The sequence below is a fragment of the Lepus europaeus genome, chromosome 2 (assembly GCF_033115175.1).
Source record: "Lepus europaeus isolate LE1 chromosome 2, mLepTim1.pri, whole genome shotgun sequence".
NCBI lineage: Eukaryota > Metazoa > Chordata > Mammalia > Lagomorpha > Leporidae > Lepus > Lepus europaeus.
The window spans coordinates 52,126,121-52,146,264 of NC_084828.1; the positions used below are offsets into that span (position 1 = coordinate 52,126,121).

Here is a 20,144-nt window from a genome sequence, read left to right on the forward strand (position 1 = left end):
TTATATAATTCCCTTTTACATATATCTCACCTTATGAGTTTTTAAAAGCAAAAGTCACCGCATTCAATTACTCCAGAATGGATGTGAGTTTACTCTTGTGGATGAAGTATTTTATGTCTTTAGTATGTTTGCTTTGTAGAAGTGTTCTATATTATTTTTTCAATAGCAATTTCATAATTTTATCAGCAAAAATATAGTTCTAATGAAAATAAATTGATTTCTGAACCTTTTAATTCAACCAGAAAATCTCATTAAAAATAAAATTCCAATAAATCTGAAAATAAATTGTTTATTTTAGAAAAAGCAATATTTTCAACTTCATATGAGTGTGTTAAGTGTTGTCATTGAGATCTGATAAAGAAGTGTATAAGTATGAAATAGCTGACCTCTCAAGAATACTTGCAAAAAGACAAAATTTGAACAGGTCTTAAGAAAACCCATTAGACAAACAGGTGGAGGAAAGGTAGTAGAGACAGAGGAACAGAAAGAGAAAGACATGGGGAATGTGGGAAAGTGAAAGAGCCTGTTGATGAAAATGTGCATGGTTTGGCACAGAGGCCAGGAATAGTGAAGGGGCCGAGTTTCTTAGGGATAATTGTGAAAGTACTTGAGTGGCCCTTGAAGAAACTTGAAGGTTTTACTACAGCCAGTAAGAGACAGGCATTGATTTACTCAAATAGTTGAATACCAAAAATAGACACATATCTTAGAAAATATAGTTCACGACAATGTGAAAAAAGAAAGTAAATACTGAAGGGTAGGAGGATGGGTAAGGGTGGCAGGGAAACCCATTAGACAGTATTGCTATAGCCCAGAAAGGCCATAAGGTTTTAATTAGGGTAGTGGCGAATGCACTAAAGAGGAAGGGAGAGAACTGAAAATCATTATAAACGTACAGTTTACAAGATTCCACAGGTAATTGCATATAAATTATAATGAAGAAGGAGGCTGTAAGGATGATGTCAATATTTTTATATTAAGGAACTGGCTGAATAGTCATGCTGTTAATCAAGACAGAGTCCCCATGAGAGATGTCCCGGCAGACCACAGCACCTTGCAAGCAACGTTAAAAGCAGAAGGCCACAGATGCTCTTTCTCAGAGTCATCAAGATAATGCCAGCAAGCACTGGCATTTGCTTGCAACTTTGTACAAAACTTAGAATTCTTTATGAATGTCCTTAGCCCCAGCAAATGTTTTATATTTCAAGTTAAAAGGAATTAAGTAGTTAGGGAACTTTGCTGCATAGTGAAGATATATCTGAATTTAAGCAAGTTCAGGCCAATAAAATGCAGGGAAATAATGGTCACTTACATAAAATATATTATTTGTTTTATGAAAACATTTATATGAAACTGACTTCATAAGGAGCAAATTCCTTTGCTACTTTGGTCTATTTATATGTACATATTCAATTTTTTAAACTTTTGATCTATATCTGTCTTTGAACATATCTTTTACCTTAAATCATTTTGATTTTTTTCTCTTGCTGTATAAACATAATTGCTATTTCTTCAATATTTGTAAATTTTTTAATGATCTGCACAGGAAGGGGATGGTGAAGAGTTTAGAAACGAAGTCATCATGGATAAAGATTGAGGGCTTTTTTTTTTTTTTTTTACTATGTTAAAGAGAATACTCCTTAGGACAGTATATACCATAGAAGTTATCCCTTCCTAATCACTTAGGCATCTAATAAACAGACATTTTGCTTTAAGATTACTTTCTTAATTTAAAGACTCGTATTTCAAAGCAAAGAGAATGCAGAACTGGCTAAAGACAGGCTGGAAAAAGAATGCCCAAAGTGAGCCCAGGGCTGGTCACGTTGCTAGATTGGTTCATGGGTGGCAGATGAGCAGATTGGTCCTAGAGTCAGCGTCAGAGCAGAAAGGAATATGATGAGAATACGCTGCCAACAATGAGTGAGTTCTTTTGAGCCTTATTTAAAAATAATAAATAAAAGGATGAGACTTGCAACTAACTATAAGCAGAAATTCTGATATTTCTTCCTGAAACGTGAGTGCTCTACATACCTTGCTTGAGGTGTAAGATCCATGCATTCAAAGTGCACTTTATACAGTTTGTTATGATCCTGTCCTCTGGAGGGCCAACTGCAGAGATGTTTCACCAATTACCAATCCCAAAAAGGATTCTCATTCCATGGAGAATAGAAAAGATCACCACAATGTCAGCTACCAGAAATAGGAACCCTTATACTTGTGCTCTTTGCATCCTGAACTATTGATTATATCCACAACACACATGTCACCCACATGTCTGTGTCTAGTGAAATGGAACACATTCGCACACAAGCTATGGACAGTGGGCTTATTACTTACACATAGGCAGCAAGGGACCAGGGAGGTCTCAGCTCTCAAGGTACAAGGAAGTTTCCCAGGGTAGATGGAGTTTTGACCGTGTGTCCCTACTTTGCACCTACCTTAGAGACTCCAAAAACCAGGCTGCCCTAGGATATATTAAAGTATTTCAAAACATTCGTGGAAAAGTGGAGTTAAAAATATATTTGAGGTGGGTGTTTGGCCTAATGGTTGTTAACACCAGTTAAGATACCTGTATCCCCTATCTCAGTACCAGAGTTCTGCTTTTGGCTCCAGTTCCTGAGTGCAGCAATGTATACCATAGAGCACAGCAGTGAAGACTCAAGTCACTGGTGCACACCCACCCACATCAGAGACCTGAATAAGCTCCTGGCTCCCGGCTTCAACCTGGCCCAACCCCAGCCATTGTGGGAATGTGGGTACTAAATCAGCGAAACGGGGCACACTCTTTCCCTCTGTCCCTCCCCCCCTCTCAAATAAATTCATAATGATAAGTTTAATTCGGTGCCAAAAATTTTTTTAAATCCATGCATTTGGAGTCTTCATGCATATTATTAAAAAACTATGTATGGATTTCAGTTTTTTGCACCAGAATAAACTTATCTTTTCAGTCCATTTTCCATGAACTTTTGGAAGTACCCTCATCTATCTGAGTAGACATTGGGAAAAGCAATGAAGGATATCCTACTTTCAGGAGAGAGTGGAATAAAGGTCAGTCCATCCTGAGCAGTTCTTCAGTGCACTGGGCTAAGCCACCATCAGGGATGCCCACATCTCATATCAGAGTGCCTGGGATTGAGTCCTGCTTCTGCTTCCAATCCAATTTACTGATAAAGTAACTGGGAGGCTGAAGCTGATGGCCCAAACACTTGGACCCCTGCCATAGGATTGGGAGACCTGGATGGAGTTTCTGGCTCCTGGCTTCAGCCTGGCTCAGCCATGTCTATTGTGGTCTTTTAGGGAGTGAACCAGCAGATGGAAGATTGTCTGATCCTCTCTCCCTCCTCTTTGTCTCCCTATCCCCTTCTCCTCCTCTTCTTCCCTCCCATTCTCCCTCTCTCTGTCACTTTGCCTTTCATTTTTTTTATGTATTGGGGCAAGGGGGGTGGAGAAGAGGCAGGAAATGTTAATATTCCTTAAGAGAAACAAGAACAAGGCCCAGGCTGTTTCAGACAGTTGCTCCCTATGAGGCTATTGCATTCTCAGTCTGTTCTCCATTGAGAAAAAGCAAGAAATGGAAAAACTGGGTTGGTCCAAGGTCATGCAGAGAGCTGTTCTGTACCAACAACCAAAAATAAAAGCTTTGCTGAGAACAGATTAATGGCTACATAGAGAAAGGACTAAAAGTAACCAATTACAACATAAAATAAAACTTCTGTATCTGCAGACACCAAAAGTGGACATCATAGCATGAAAGGCAACAATAGCAGTCACAGAAGATGTTTTGGGCAAAGCATTTAAGCCCTATGCTAAAATACATCCAACCTTTGCAAATGGACCTTAACCTACTGTGTTCCATAGTGCTTTATATAGAAGAACTTATAAAAACATAAATTGAGTAATAAATATACCACTTATGGTAACTTTGAAATAAATAGTGTATCTTTAAAATATTCACAGAATTGAAAACTTGGAACTTAACAGTTAAAGAACAGTAATGATATGAAAACCAAGAAATGTGCATTGAAAGCAACAGATAGGAGGGGGGAAAAACATACAAAATAGAATCTAGAAGAGAACTGAGGTCTTGCTTTCATTTGCCAGCAATATGAAGACCTTGCAAGGGCACTTGGGAGAGATTGGTGAATGGTTGTGACCCACACCTAACAATCTATAGTTAATCAGTGCTATGTGGTTACATTAATCTATATAAAATTCACTGGCAGTTTGGACTGTTTTCATTAGATTACTCAGTCTCCTGTGTGGTTATAATTTAGATGCTAAGAAATCATTTCCTTTTCTGAATTGTCATGGCATACATTCACAAGGACAACTGTTTTATAACCAGTTCCAGAGGAAGGACTCTCTCATTTGAATATTGCTAAGCAACCTAGTCTTCAACTTACATTGAAAATGCTAAGCCTCTTTGCTCTCAATTATGGAAATGAGGTTGTATTTACCTAAAAAGAACATTAAAAGATATATTATGGCTCACACTCATCTGTTTTGAGAGATAAGTTTTATTTAAAACATAATGGCAGCTAACATTCAGATTTCTAAAAATTAGGATGAATAACTCCTTTTCTTATAGCTTCAAGATAAAAGCAAAATGGAAGAATCATTTTATCACCATACCTGCTAAAAATTCTATGACTCCTTGATTTTAAGTTTTAATCGTGCACATGTTGTGTTACCCATGGCAAACTTATCTTTTTTTCCCTTTGACAGCAGCAATTCAATGTAAGTACTTTGCTTGTTGAAATGTAGGGCTCCACATAATCTGACAACACATAATTATCTGTATAATCACATAATCTGCATAATCACAGTTATGTTAACATCTTAATTCCTTTTAGTTTGCATTCATATAACCAATTCTAAGCTCCAACAGTTAACTTCCTGTATTCTACACAAAATATGAGAAAAGTCAAATCTCAAAACCATGTAAGAAGGCATGGCCTATATCCAACATGGGGATAATTAAAGCAGAAAATGAAGTAGCATGAGAGGGACATATTTAATTGTGTATTTTAAATTTAGAAGATCTGCCCAGTGTCCAACTGTCTTCATTCACCTAATTCAGGTGATTATGAATTAGCTTGACTTTTTGAAATGAAATTTGTAAATCTTGAGATATGTGCAGTTGCAAGAATAAATATTTTTAGCACAGTGAAATAAAACTTATTCTAGACCCTTTATTCTTCCCTTAAACATTTTAATTTAGCATGAATACCTGAGATTTGCCTGGAGTTCATGCTTAACCTTCTAGTAAAATACACTCCATTTTCACTCATTTCTCTCTTAAAGAGTTGCTGTAAAAAGTTATGTAGTGAGAATAAAAATGTTTTAATACTTTCAAATAAAATTATGCAATATTCAATACACTGAGTAAAGGGACTTGTACTAAGAAATGTTTCTGACTTCTTGGGTTTTAAAGAATAAAACTTGGGGCCAGCACCATAGCGTAGCGGGTAAAGCTGCCACCTGCAGTGTCGGCATCCCATATGGGCACCGGTTCAGGATCTGCCTGCTCCACTTCCGATCCAGCTCTCTGCTATGGCCTGGGAAGGCAGTGGAAGATGGCCCAGGTCCTTGGGGCCCTGCACCCACGTGGGAGACCTGGAGGAGGCTTCTGGCTGCTGGCTTCGGATCAGCACAGCTCCGGCTGTCACAGCGATCTGGGGAGTGAACCAGTGGATGGAGGATCTCTCTCTCTTTCTCCCTCTCACTCTCTCCCTCTCTCTCTCTCTCTACCTCTCAGTCTGTGTGTGTGTGTGTATGTATGTGTAACTGTGACTTTCCAGTGAAATAAATAAATCTTTAAAAAAAAAAAAGAATAAAACTTTATCCTTTGAAATGCAACCCAAATCATGGATAGTGGGACTGATGCTGTGAAAAGATACACTGTGAGATAAAACGCATCTTCCTATCAGTCCACCCTAGTTCAACCAGGTCCAAGACTTTTCCTTAAATTTTTCAATGAAGCTTAGCCAAGATGAAAATGGATTGATCATGACAGCTTTGGGCACAAAAGAAGAATCTTATATAGAGATGGTGAAACATACTAGCCCCAAAAAACTATAAATAGCAATAAGCAGAATATAAAGACAAACTCCTAGGCCAAATTCACTGAAAAAATCAAATGGAGGAAGTAACTGTTTGTTTTAGCAGCATGAGTATAAAGAAAAGACAAATAGTGAAGTTATCAGAATGGTATAATGTGAAGATTTAAATAACTTTTTGTTCAGTAAAATGGTGATGAGTAAATAAACCTTAGAAGAGTGAAAAATAATAAAATCCAAGCTGGATGAACCAAATTCATCATGAAAATAGCGGGTCTATGCAGTGTAGGGAAAACAACGTGATGACTTTTCACAAACAATTCTTAGTCCACAGACACTGTGCTAGCAGTCAATCAAAATGAGTCAACTATATAGACCATCATATTTACATGAAGAACAAATAGATTTCCAACACTATGCTTCCTAAACTCGATGGGAAAAAGTTCTCTGGAACCAGCAAATCTGTCTAATAGACTAATTCATGAAAAGAAAATCGACAGTTTTTATTTCCTTTTTCATTAGAAACATTCTATGAAGGAAATTCAAATGATCTGATATATAAATCTATGGTCTTGGAAATGTGTGTTCTCCATACCTTGAGCCAAAATGCCAGAAATCAAATCTCCAACAATGGAGATGAAAGGGCCATGGTTTTATTCCAAACAAGAGAGCATATGGGCCGGCGCCGTAGCTCACTAGGCTAATCCTCCGCCTTGCGGCGCCGGCACACCGGGTTCTAGTCCCGGTCGGGGCACCGATCCTGTCCCGGTTGCCCCTCTTCCAGGCCAGCTTTCTGCTGTGGCCAGGGAGTGCAGTGGAGGATGGCCCAAGGGTTTGGGCTCTGCACCCCATGGGAGACCAGGAGAAGCACCTGGCTCCTGCCATCGGAACAGCGCGGTGCGCCGGCCGCAGCGCGCTACCGCGGCGGCCATTGGAGGGTGAACCAACGGCAAAAGGAAGACCTTTCTCTCTGTCTCTCTCTCACTGTCCACTCTGCCTGTCAAAAAAAAAAAAAAAAAAAAGAGAGCATATGGGCTGAATTCAGACTAAGAGTTTCCTCCAATGACTTTTGGAGAGGTGAATGCCATCTATACAAGCATGGATCACAGGCTGAGACAGAAAATCTATTTGTTTTCTTAAGTTTCACAGTTAGAGATACAGAAATAGACAGACAGAAATAGACAGAGAGAGCTCCCATCTGCTAGTTTACTCTCCAAATGCTAGCTGGCTGAGAATGGCATCCATGTGAATGACAGCAACCCAGTTACTTGAACCATCACTGCTGGCTCCCAAGGTCTGCAATTGCAGGAAGATGGAGTGAGGAGCTGGAGATGGATATGACACTCAGGTGCCTTGATGTAGGACACAGCTGTCTTAACGAAGATCTTAACCATTAGGCTAAAATACTCTCTTTAAAATCTTAATGATAGGCCGGCGCCACGGCTCACTAGGCTAATCCTCCACCTGCGGCACCAGCACCCCAGGTTCTAGTCCTGGTTGGGGCACCGGATTCTGTCCTGGTTGCTCCTCCTCCAGTCCAGCTCTCTGCGATGTCCCAGGAAGGCAGTGGAGGATGGCCCAAGTTTTTGGGCCCTGCACCCACATGGGAGACCAAGAGGAGGCACCTGGCTCCTGGCTTTGGATCGGCACAGCGCGCCAGCCATAGCAGCCATTTGTGGGGGGTGGTGAACCAACAGAAGGAAGACCTTTCTCTCTGTCTCTCACTGTCTAACTCTGCCTGTCAAAAATCTTAACGATAGCTGCCTGGGATGATGGTATCAGAAGAGTGTGAAATGCCTGTGGAGTATATCACATGGGTAAGCTGACAACTTTAAGCAGAAGATGAAAGTGGGTGGGCATTTTTGTGCGGCATGTTGAGCTGCTGCCTGGGACACCACACCCGCTTTAGAAGTACCCGGGATCCAATCTCACTTCCAACCCAGCTTCCTGTGCTTGTACCTGGAAGGGAGCAGATGATGGCCCAGGTACTTGGGTTCCTGACACCCATTTAGGAGACTCAGATGGAGTTCCTGGCTCCTCACTTTGGGCTAGCGCAGACCCAGCTCTTGCTAACATTTGGGAAGTGAACTAGTGGATGGAAGATCTGTCTGTCACTCTGCCCTTCAAATAAATAAATATTTAGAAAAATACAGATACCAGAGGAAATTACTAGTTAAGGGGCCTTTTCCTGTGAAGCCGTCACCTCTGAAGCTTAAGAAACAACAGTTTATGATAATTACAGAACTTTTTGTACTAAAATGAGAGAAAAAGACTCCAAGATGATCATAGACAGAAGAAAAATGTCAAGAAAAGGGAGCAGACGATGATTCAAGTACTTGGGCTGCTGATACCCCTGTGGGAGACTTGGATGGAGTTCCTGGCTCCTGGCTTCAGACTGGCCTGGCCCTGGCTTTTGAAATCATTTTGGGAGTGACTCAATGGATGGAAGATTCTCTCTCTCTTTCTCTCTCTCTCTCTCTCTCTCTCTCTCTCTCTCAAAATAAATAAATAATTTTTAAACAGTAAAGTCATGCTTTCCAACAGATTTCAAATAGACACTCTATTTTTTGCGTATGAAATAAACAATCTACCTAATGGTAAATTGTTGTCCTTCGAATCTATATTTTAAAGAAAAGGAACTTAAGGCCTTGCACCTAGGAAAGCATTATTATAGACAACATACTCCCAGGAACTTTACCTTTTGTTCAGCACTCTGGATTTGGTGTGTGTCATACAAGTAATTGTTTTATTGTTTCATTTTGTTTTGCTTTTTCCCTAACGTAATATATCCCTTTAAATTTGTGGAACACTCTAGAGAGCAAGAGATTTTTTACATATTTGAAAGTTTTCCATCACTTATAATAATATACTATTTGGTGGCGGCTTAATTGTTGATAATAAAACCAATAAGAAACAGAAAGTGATTGAACCCATAAGAACATTGTCTTGGCCGGCGCCATGGCCAAGGCTAATCCTCCGCCTTGTGGCGCCAGCACACCAGGTTCTAGTCCCGGTTGGAGCACCGGATTCTGTCCTGGTTGCCCCTCTTCCAGGCCGGCTCTCTGCAATGACCTGGGAGTACAGTGGAGGATGGCCCAAGTGCTTGGGCCCTGCACCCCATGGGAGACCAGGAGAAGCACCTGGCTCCTGCCTTCGGATCAGTGCGGTGCGCCGGCCACAGCGCACCAGCCCCGGCGGCCATTGGAGGGTGAACCAGCGGCAAAGGAAGACCTTTCTCTCTGTCTCTCTCTCTCACTGTCCACTCTGCCTATCAAAAAATAAAATTTAAAAAAAATTTAAAAAAAGAACATTGTCTTCAGTAAAATTACATTCATTTCTTCTTTGATATCACTGTTAATCACAACATATTTAATAAAGAAGCTTCAGCCAATCCTTAATTGTAAAAAGATGAAAAATCTGCAATAAAAAATAGCCAGTGTAACAAATATTGATGCATGCTCAGTGATGGATTAGGGTGTTCACAGTGAAAGAGAAAATGCTGTTTAAAAATCTCTGAGCATTTTTCCAGATGCTTTGAGCACAAAAGCATGCCTTCAACATGGATAAGATCTAAGACAAATGGTTCATGAGAATCACAGAATATATAATATTTTAATAACTATAAGCATCTGAAGTACATTCAATTCTACCCTAAAGGCTAATGGATGAGATCTAATCAAATATCAGTCACAGTTCCCAAGATGTTCGGCATATACCTTGATGATTAACCAGACACCACAGGAAATACCAAATACTGTTTGTTTTTGCGCTAGCAACATTCAACACTCTGTAAGTCAGGGTGACTCTCCTTGCTCCCAGTGATTTCAGAACAAACACAGACAAGATTGATTCACTGAGAAAGATCAATCAGCAGATGCCCAATAAGCACAGTGTACAAGGCTCACTGGCCTATCTTGCTTGTGCAGGAAAAAAAAGACAAAGTAAGAAAATATATACACATCTGCTGACATAGACCTAGAGTTTCAAAGGTACCAATAGAGGAAAATAAATTCATTACTAATGCTTAATTGCCAGTTTCATCTCTGATGTGAAAAGAATGCTTGTTTTTCTGGTAATAAGAAAAAACTGCAGAGAAAAAGTTAGAACTTCACATTGGTGCAAGAGAAAAGTTGAAAATAACTATCAAGTATTTATGCTACTTGTGACAGAAAATGTTAGCTGTCTTGAAATAGAGAAGCTTGCAATGAGCTCAGACCCATGAAATAAATCATGATGTATGTGTCAATTATTCCATTCTCCTTTGACATTTACATTTTATACTTGGTCGTGTAAATATGCAGGGAAGTGAGATGAAGAAGGACTGGGAGTGTTTCTAATTCAGACCCTCGGGAATACGTTTCAATGGAGGGCATTCTAGACCTGACCCTTTCACATTCTTTTTTGTCCGAAATATGGTTTTGGACACACAGGAAGACAAGAAGCTTGGTTCTGTTGTGGCCATCTTGCCAGTGTGAGGCAACAAGCATTAGCAGACAAACCAATACTGAGGATGGCCAAGTGGGAAGACCACAAAGGTGTGGTTCTCAGGTGAAACTGACAAACTTCTGCACCATTTCAGAAACCACTCAATCCCATGTCTTACTTGCTCAAGCTTCTAAGAATTGGCCACTCCATGTTTTCACAACTTACATGTGAAGATACTCTGATACAATAACAAATAAGAAAATCACCATATAAATAGATAATATAAAGAGAAAAATAAGAAAATGAAGTGTTTAAGTAAAATATCATTTCAAGGACCAACATTGTGGCATAGGGGGTTAAACCGCGCACTGTGATGCTGACATCACATGAGTGCTAGTTTGAGTCCCTGCTACTCCACTTCTGATCCAGCTCCTGGTGATGTGCCTGTGAAAATAGTGAAAGACTGCCAAAGTGCTTGGTTCCCTGTGACCCATGTCAAAGACTCAGATGTAATTCCAGGCCCCTGGATTTAACCTAACTCAACCCCACATACTGTGGCCATTTAGGGAATGAATTAGAAGATGGAAGATCTCTTTCCTTCTGTCTCTCTCTCTCTCTCACTGTCTTTCAAATAGATAAAATAAATTTTTAAAAAATGTATCATTGCAATCATACAGACTAGATTATGAGACAATAAATATGTAGTTTGATAATCCAATCATCCTTATTTATTCTTTTCATATGTATTTCTAAATATTGGGCACTAATTTGGACAGTGGAGGTAAAAGTGCAGAGTCCTAACAAAAGCAAAAATGGTGAGTGGGGCTGCATCACACCAGAAATCCTCTGCACAACAAAGGAAACACTCAACAAAGTGAAGAGACAACCTACAGAATGGGAGAAAATATTTGCAAATTATACATCCGGCAAGGGTTTAATAGCCAAAATATATAAGGAAGTCACAAAACTCAACAGCAAGAAAAAAAAATCCCTAGAATTCAATTTTTAAAATAAGCAAAGGCTCTGAACAGACATTTCTCAAAGAAAGCATGATATATGAAAACTCACTCAACATCACTAGTCAGAATTTTTGAAACTCTTCAAAAAGCTAAAAATAGAGTCTCCATATGATCCAGCAGTACCACAACTAGATACATAACCAAAGGAAGTAAAATCAGTATCTCAGAGAGATGTTTGCCACCCTATGTCCTTTTCACCATTACTCACAATAGCCTAGACACAGAAACAACAGAAATATCTGTCAATAAATGAATAGAAAAGAAAATGTAAATTATTATTCAGTCTTTAAAAAGGAAGGCAATCTTGCCACTTGCACACTTGCAACAACATGGATGAACCTGGGGGACATTATCCTAAGTAAGACAATCCAGACACAGAAGGAAAACTGCCACATGGACTCCTTAAATTTTGGAATCTGACACAGTCAATCTCATAGAAGCAAACAGCAGAATGTAGTTTGCTGGGGCTGGGGCAAAAGAACACAAGAAGATGCTGGTAAAACAGAAAATTTCAGTTAGGATAAATTAGTTCTGGAGATCTCAGATAGAGCATGGTGACTGTAGTTAACAATACTATCTTCTGCACTTGAAATTTACTAAGAATTTAGATTCTAAGTAATCTCACCAAGTGGAAAAAAGAGACTATATTAATTAGCTTGATTGTGATCATTTCACAATGCATATCAAGACATCAAATTGCAAAGATGTACAGTTGTTGTCGATTTTATCTCAATGAAGCAAATATAAGAACTTAGAATCTGGAGTGAAAGACATTAAACAATCATGCTATGGAAGATGTGATGTTAATATGAAATTTTACATTAAAATGTGTATTGAGTGCCTACCATGTGTCATAAATTATTCTGGACATCCCAGTAAGCAAACTTTTTTTAACTGTTATTTAATAAATTTCCAAAGTATAGCTTTTGGATTACAGTGGCTTTCCCCGCCCCCATAACTTCCTCCCACCCGCAACCCACCCATCTCCCACTCCCTCTCCCATTCCATTTACATCAAGATTCATTTTCAATTATCTTTATATACAGAAGATCAATTTAATATATATTAAGTAAAGATTTCAACAGTTTGCATCCATACAGAAACACAAAGTGTAAAAATACTGTTTCAGTACTAGTTATAGCATTACTTCACATTGGACAACACAATAAGGACAGAGATCCTACATGAGGAGTAAGTGCACAGTGACTCCTGTTGACTTAACAAATTGACACTATTGTTTATGGCATCAGTAATCACCCTAGGCTCTTGGCATGAGTTGCCAAGGCTATGGAAGCCTTTTGAGTTCACCAACTCTTATCATATTTAGACAAGTTCATAGTCAAAGTGGAAGTTCTCTCCTCCCTTCAGAGAAAGATACCTCCTTCTTTGACGACCTGTTCTTTCCACTGGGATCTCACTCACAGAGATCTTTCATTTAGGTTTTGTTTTTTGTTTTTTGCCAGAGTGTCTTGGCTTTCCATGCCTAAAATACTCTCATGGGCTCTTCAGCCAGATCCAAATGCTTTAATGGCTGATTCTGAGGCCAGAGTGCTGTTTAGGACATCTGCCATTCTATGAGTCTGCTGTGTATCCCGCTTCCCATGTTGGATCATTCTCTCCTTTTTAATTCTTCCAGTTAGTAATAGCAGACACTAGTCTTGTTTATGTGATCCCTTTGACTCTTAATCCTATCATTATGATCAATTAAGCAAATATTTTTATGAAGTTTATAATATCAAAAGTATAGTAGAAATAAGGATAGTTTCAAAGAGCCGTACATAACATAATTTAAAAGTAAAAGGGAACAGCTACCTTGGAAAACATAGCCAGAAAATACTTTAATAAGGTGGCATTTGAAATGAGACCTGAAAATTATGAGTACCAACAAAGAAAAAATCTGAAACCAGACTTGTCTAAGGTGAGGGAAAACAAATATACATCCAAAAGTGGCAACAAGCTTGACAAATTTTAAAACTAGGAATGAAAACGGGATGGTTGACACATTAAGAGGCAAGATAGTGATAAGGTAATGAAGACAGAGGGGCCAGATCCTGCAAGAACTGGAAGGTCATTAAAGGGCATTGAATTTTTTTTCTAACTGCAAAGGAAAGCCATTGGAAGATTTTGGAGCAGAGGGTGACATAATAGGATTTGTGTTTTTAAATTTGTCTAGTTAATATGTTTAGAATGATTTATACAGGAATGAGGAGAAAGATAGCAAAGAGATCCGTTTGTACCAGCCTACACTAAATGACAAGTGCTGGTGTTAACTGATAATGGAAAAATGAATAGTGGAGAAATGGTTTATCTTTTTTAAAAGTCTAATTTATTTATTTGAAAGGCAGGCTTACAGAGATGCAGAGGCAGAGAGAGAGAGAGAGAAATCTTCCATCCACTGGTTCACTCCCCAAATGTCTGCAACAGCGAGAGCTGAGCCGACCCAAAGCCAGGAGTCAGAATCTTCCAGGTTTCCCGTGCAGGTGCAGGGGCCCAAGGATTTGGGCCATCTTCTGCCTTCCCAGGCCATAGAAGAAAGCTGGGTCAAAAGTGGAGTAGCTGGGTCTCAAACTGGCACCCGTATGGGATACTGGCACTAGCAGGTGGCAGCGGCAGGCTTTACCCACTATGCCACAGAAATGAGATATCTTGTGGCACTAGCTCTTCATGGAAGGAGAGAGGAAGAAGAGAAAGATGGGGAGAGACTGAGGAGATGGAGAGAGAGATGTTTGTATGTATCTATTTTTACAGGTGAGGAAACTGAAGCTCACAGAAATTAAGTGAGGAACAGTAGTGGTTGGTTATCCGAAGAAAATCATGCAATCAGCTATTGCAGTCATGACAGCATTAAAGGAAAGTGCCACAAGTGAATAGCCCTCCTCTTCCTCCTCCAGTTTTTCTCCAATGCAAATTCTCTGCTGTCATCTGCAGATTCTCTTGTCCCTGAGACCCTTATAAAAAGTGATGGACAGCAAAAATGGAGTCTTTGAAAATAGAAAAACAAAAAAATTAGCATCTTAGTCTTTGGTGATACGTATTACAAATACAAACATCTCAAAAAATTTTATTTTGCTTACTGAACTGTTTACCTTTTTTAAAAAAATGTATTTGTTTACTTGAAAAGCAGAGTTAAGGCCTGTGCTGTGGCATAGTAGGCTAAGCCTCTACTTGCGGCACCAACATCACACGACATCCCATGTGGGTACACGTTCATGTCCTGGCGCTCCTCTTCCGATCCAACTGTCTGCTTATGGTCTGGGAAAGCAGTGGAAGATGGCTCCTGGCCTGTGATTGGCTAGTCCTGTCCATTGTGGCCATTTGCAAAGTGAAACAGCAGATGGAAGACCTTTCTGTCTCTCCATCTCTCTGTCTATAACTCTACCTCTCAAATAAACAAATAAAATCTTTAAAACACAAAAGAAAAGAAAAGCAGAGTTATAGAGAGAGAGAGACAGACAGACAGAATCTCCCATCTGCTGGCTCACTCCCCACATGGCCACAATAGCCAGAGCTAGACAAGTGTTAGTGATGGGGAGCCAAGAACCAGGAGCCAGGAACTTCCTCCAGGTCTCCCACTTGGGTGCAGGGACCCAAAGACCTGGACCATTCTCCTGCTACTCCAGGCACAGTAGCAGGGAGCTGGATTGGAAGGGAGCAGCCAGGACTTGAACTGGTGCCTGTATGGGATGTGGGCACTGCAGGTAGCGGCTTTACCCACTAAGCCGCAGAACTGGCCCCACTGTTTCCATTACCATACAGTGATTATTTTACTTCTGTGTTAAGAAAAATAAGTCTGTCATGAAAATAGGAAAATAGCTCTTGGAAATGTGCCGAGAAACCTTTCTGACAAGCATATTTGAAATCCCCTCTACTTGTTATTAGTCAATAACTGAACAATATGCCTGTCTGTTTTAATGTACATCTCTAATCAAAATGATTCTAGGAGGTCATTTCACTGGGAAACATTATTTTTAAATGAAAGATAAGGAGATTAAGGAGATAAACATTGCTATTACTGATTTTTTCAAAAAAATGGAATTCTGGGCAATATTCCAGGAAACCTCAGATTCTTCCACAAAGTTGCAAATGTAATACCTATTTCTCATTGCCACTGCAAGGTCTACCATTAAGCCCCCAAATCATCAACTTTTCCAGACCTATAGACAGTTATTTAGAGATCCAAGAGTAAAGAGAATATTATATAATCTTGAAGTGGGCTTTTTAAAAATAAAAAACTGCAAATATTATAAAAACTTATCAGTATCCTTGTTAGAAAGTGAATACTTTCTCCTCTCCCCAGTGTATTTTCCCACTTGGCTTTCCCTTGGTTGGTTTCTGCTAGTTACGGACCATCAGGTTTTCAAAGGTTAAACATTTGCAACAATGGCTCATTACAGGAAAACAAAAGACTGTCAATGAGAAGGTTACTGAGAAGTTTTCCCCAACTCTGCCCCGCCTCCATCTCTAAAAGGAGCATCTCTGAAGTATACCTGATCCATCTGTATGTTCATATATTCAGATCACGCCCCTTTTGCATTAACATAAACAAAGCTTCACTATACCTGGCATTGTTTCTTTAAATTTGCAGTATTGTTATATTGAGCATGCACATTATTTAGTTGTTTAACCGTGCTCTTAATCAGTGTATAATATGTCACAAATGGCAGCTGCTAAATGAATTATACATAATGTTTCTAGATTACTCTTGCCTGTATATATTACATAATTTAGGTCCTAACACATTCTCGTCCTTAATTCTCTTCCTTTTATAGAAACTGAATAATTACCTTCTTCTTTTTTGTGGTTCAAAAGTTTGCTTTCTATATATGCTATAAAAGTAAAACCTTTTTAAGGAAAGGCAACATTTTAAGTTTAAATGTTTGTAGAATATTTTATTCTCAAGGCTTGTGTTTCTTTTATTGTTTTTAGGAAAGTTTTCTGGCACTAGTTCTTAGGTGAAAATACATTTGCTTTTTAAAATAATTTCTACTAAGATAAAAGCATAAATTCCATAGGAGTAGGCTGTATTCTTATATAAAGTAACAAATAACAAAGAAGTCAAGGAGAAAACTATACTGCCCTCTCCATTCCACCTTCCTTAGGTTTTTAATCAAGGCATTTGAATAGTCCTATCTGAATATGGAGCCACTATGTAATGGAGAAGATACTGTCAACAAAATATGGCAGAGAAAATAGTGGGTTAGAAACTTGGAGGTCTGATTTTAATCTCAGTTTAGCCATAATACATAATCACGAATCACAAATTGAAATTCCTTGTGCTTCAGGTTTATATCTGTAATAGTATTAATAAAGCTGTCTGCTGGTTACAGAAATAGTCTAAGACTCAACAAGACAGTAAATAAGCTACAGGTGGGTCATAGCCACTGTAAGATCGTCACAAAACACACCAAACACCAGAGTAAGGGAAAGGGTTTATTGGGGAAAACCCAGCAGACCTGAGGGAAGGGGTGAAGAAGGAGAAAGAGAGTGTAAGAGGGAGAGGAGACGAGAGAGCAGAGAGCAGTAGAGAAGAGAGAGAGAGCGAGACGAGAGAGAGGAGAGAGAGAGAGAGTAGGCTAGAGAAGAGAGAGCCTGTTCAGGAACAGGTCCTTTTAAAACTTTGCTGGAGGGCGGGCAGGGAAGCAGGAGCAGCAAATCCCATTAGGATGGGGGTGGAGCTTGACACCTGTGGTTGGGCCATGTGGCCACCTGGCTCCCAGCAATGGCTGCCGGGGCTAGAGCCTAGGATGGTGTCAGGGTATAGATGGCACCATAGATAAAACTGCGCCATTTTCCTAACAGCCACTACTAAGACAAATAGCATAAGAATCACCTACAGCACTTATTTTTAAATGAAGATTCCCAGTTTCAGCCCCAGAGATTCACTTTCATTCTGTAGATCTGAGGGAGGAACAGCGAGGTTTTATGTGGAAATCTGGGCTTTTTATAGACACTCAGATGATAGTGAATCAAGTTATCTAAGGGCCCCATCTTGATCAACTGCTCTAATACAATCCAGACATATATCCAGTTATTTCCTCCTCCTTCAGCCATATGCATCATTAAATAAGACAGAAGTCACATGCAGGTGGAAGGTTTGTCAATACAGTGGGGGAGATACTGGGGGAGGAGGGGAGGGGAGTCAGCAGTGGAAGTCAGAGCTGTTCTGCTTACACTAATGAGGGACCATACTGCACAACAAAAATTATTAACATCTCAGACTTAGTCTTAGCATGTTAGACCATCTAGCACACATATTTCAGTTATTTTAGCTTCTAACAGAAAATAGGTTTTTGTTTTTTTTTGTTTTTTTTGTTTTTTTTAAATTTTTGACAGGCAGAGTGGACAGTAGAGGGAGACAGAGAGAAAGGTCTTCCTTTTTGCCGTTGGTTCACCCTCCAATGGCCGCCGCGGCTGGCGCGCTGCAGCCGGCGCACCGTGCCGATCCAATGACAGGAGCCAGGTGCTTCTCCTGGTCTCCCATGGGGTGCAGGGCCCAAGGACTTGGGCCATCCTCCACTGCACTCCCTGGCCACAGCAGAGAGCTGGCCTGGAAGAGGGGCAACCGGGACAGGATCGGTGCCCCGACCGGGACTAGAACCCGGTGTGCCGGCGCCGCAAGGTGGAGGATTAGCCTAGTGAGCCGTGGCGCCGGCTGAAAATAGTTTTTAATGTAAAACTTTCTTCATAGTAAAAAAGCAAAATTGCCAGCCCTGACTTTTTTCTGGTATTATATCTGATGGATTCAATATTCTCCATTTTATTGCCTCCTACTTGCAGTTTCGTTTCATTAAGATATCACTGATGATCATTTTTGCCCAATACAGCTTGCTCTAAAAATGTGTGTACCTCCCCTGGCACTTATTGAAAACCAGTAAAATTTTGTGAAAATACTTTAAACTGCAATATAACTATAACCTGTGGCCAAAACATAAACAACTTTTCAGAGGTAGTAAGGTTCTTCAAGTTGCTCCAGATACTGAATTTCATCCCAGAGACTTAAAACAATTATATATATATATATATATATATATATATATAATTTGCTATTGAACATTTAATATCTCTAAAGTTGATGGTGTTTCAAGGTACTGGAAATAATTCGTTTTGCTTGAACTCCAGTCTGTCTTGTTGGAAATAGAAGAAACTGCTGTAATTGCAGTTTCCAGAGTTTTGACCTAAAATTTTCCTTCTGGTTCTAAAGTGAAATTTATTCTCCACACTCAACATCGAAAGTACAGTAGTGTTAGGCTCACTTTATAAAAACTATACAAGCTAGGGGGAAAGAACTGGCATAAAAGCATGATAAACAAAACCTTTGTGAAATCATCAAAGGATTCCGTCAGTGGGTCATGATGTATTAATATTGGTATGCCCTCTTGTGGTGAATGAGTTGGACACAGGACATTTAGAAAGGGTTCTGAAGTCCAGGAAGAGGATTGCTTGTTTTTCTTGCTGAGATAGAAGATCTACATTTTAATGAGACCTGATAAACATGAATTTTACTAATGTGTGTTTTTTTAAGAGAGCTTAGTAACCATGAGCTATTTCTCAAAAGAAGAGAGGCTGGAACAGAGGAAACTGTCTCCTAGTCTGAGAAATTTCCCAGGTGGAAATCGAGATTCCAATAGCTGGTTTTAAATTGATGTAGTCAGCGTGTTTTTATCTATGAAATTTAAGATAAAGTTGGAAATGTAATACCTGTGAAAAGATCAAATGTAGAATCAGAAAAAGGAATCGTTGAAATTGGTAAAAAAAAAAAAAAAAAGCTTGTGTTGAGAACAGATCAGGTGGAAAAAAGAAAAACTTAAAAGGGAGAAAAATAAAACATTCGAACTTTTCAGTTGCTTTTTATGAAGTTTATTTGTTTATTTATTTTTATTTATTTGAAAGGCAGAATGACATACACAGAGAGAGAGAGAGATCTTCCATCTGCTGGTTCACTCCCCAAAGGGCCAAGACAGCCCAGGCTGGGCCAAGTCAAAGCCAGAAGCCAAGAACTCCATACACATAGGTAGCAAGAACTCAAATACTTCAGTTGTCACCTATAGCCTTCCCAGGCATGTTAGCAGGAAGCTGGATGGAAGGGATACAAAGCAGCCAGGATTTGAACCAGTGTTCTGATATATGGAATGCCAGCCTCAAGAGCAGCAGTTTAACCTGCTGCACAACAGTGCCAGCCCCATTTTTAAGGCAAATGGCAAGGTGCCTTGCATATGAGTGAAACTCATATTGTTGAGAACATTTAGAAGACTAGAAACTGTCCAAAAGGGCAAGGACACAACCATGATTTTAGAAAGAGGAGAGGTGAAACAATGAGAGAGTCTACAGATCTGGGCTCAGTAGCTCCTATCTAGTGTCCTGCACTAAAATCTAACTGATACATATAAGTAAGAAAACACAGATTAAATGCCAAGAAACCCCATTAAACCCTAATTAATGAAGAGAGAGTCTAGGGTTAAACCTGATGAGATTTTTTTTGTTTTTTGTTTGTTTGTCCCCCCACCCCCACCCTTAACTTCCCTCCCTCCCACAATCCTCCCCTCTCCCGCTGGCTTTGTAACACAGAAAGCTGTCATTAATGATGCCAGTATCCCACAGAACAGTGCCATTTCAAGTCTCAGCTGCTCTGCTTCTGAGTTGG

At 39.6% G+C, this 20,144-nt stretch overlaps 1 protein-coding gene across 1 annotated transcript in view; it reads left to right on the top strand.

Moving 5' to 3' along the window:
* EPHA6 (EPH receptor A6) overlaps positions 1 to 20,144 on the top strand; it is a 1,087,270-nt gene that overhangs the window by 972,435 nt on the left and 94,691 nt on the right. The gene's annotated exons all lie outside the window — the stretch shown is intronic.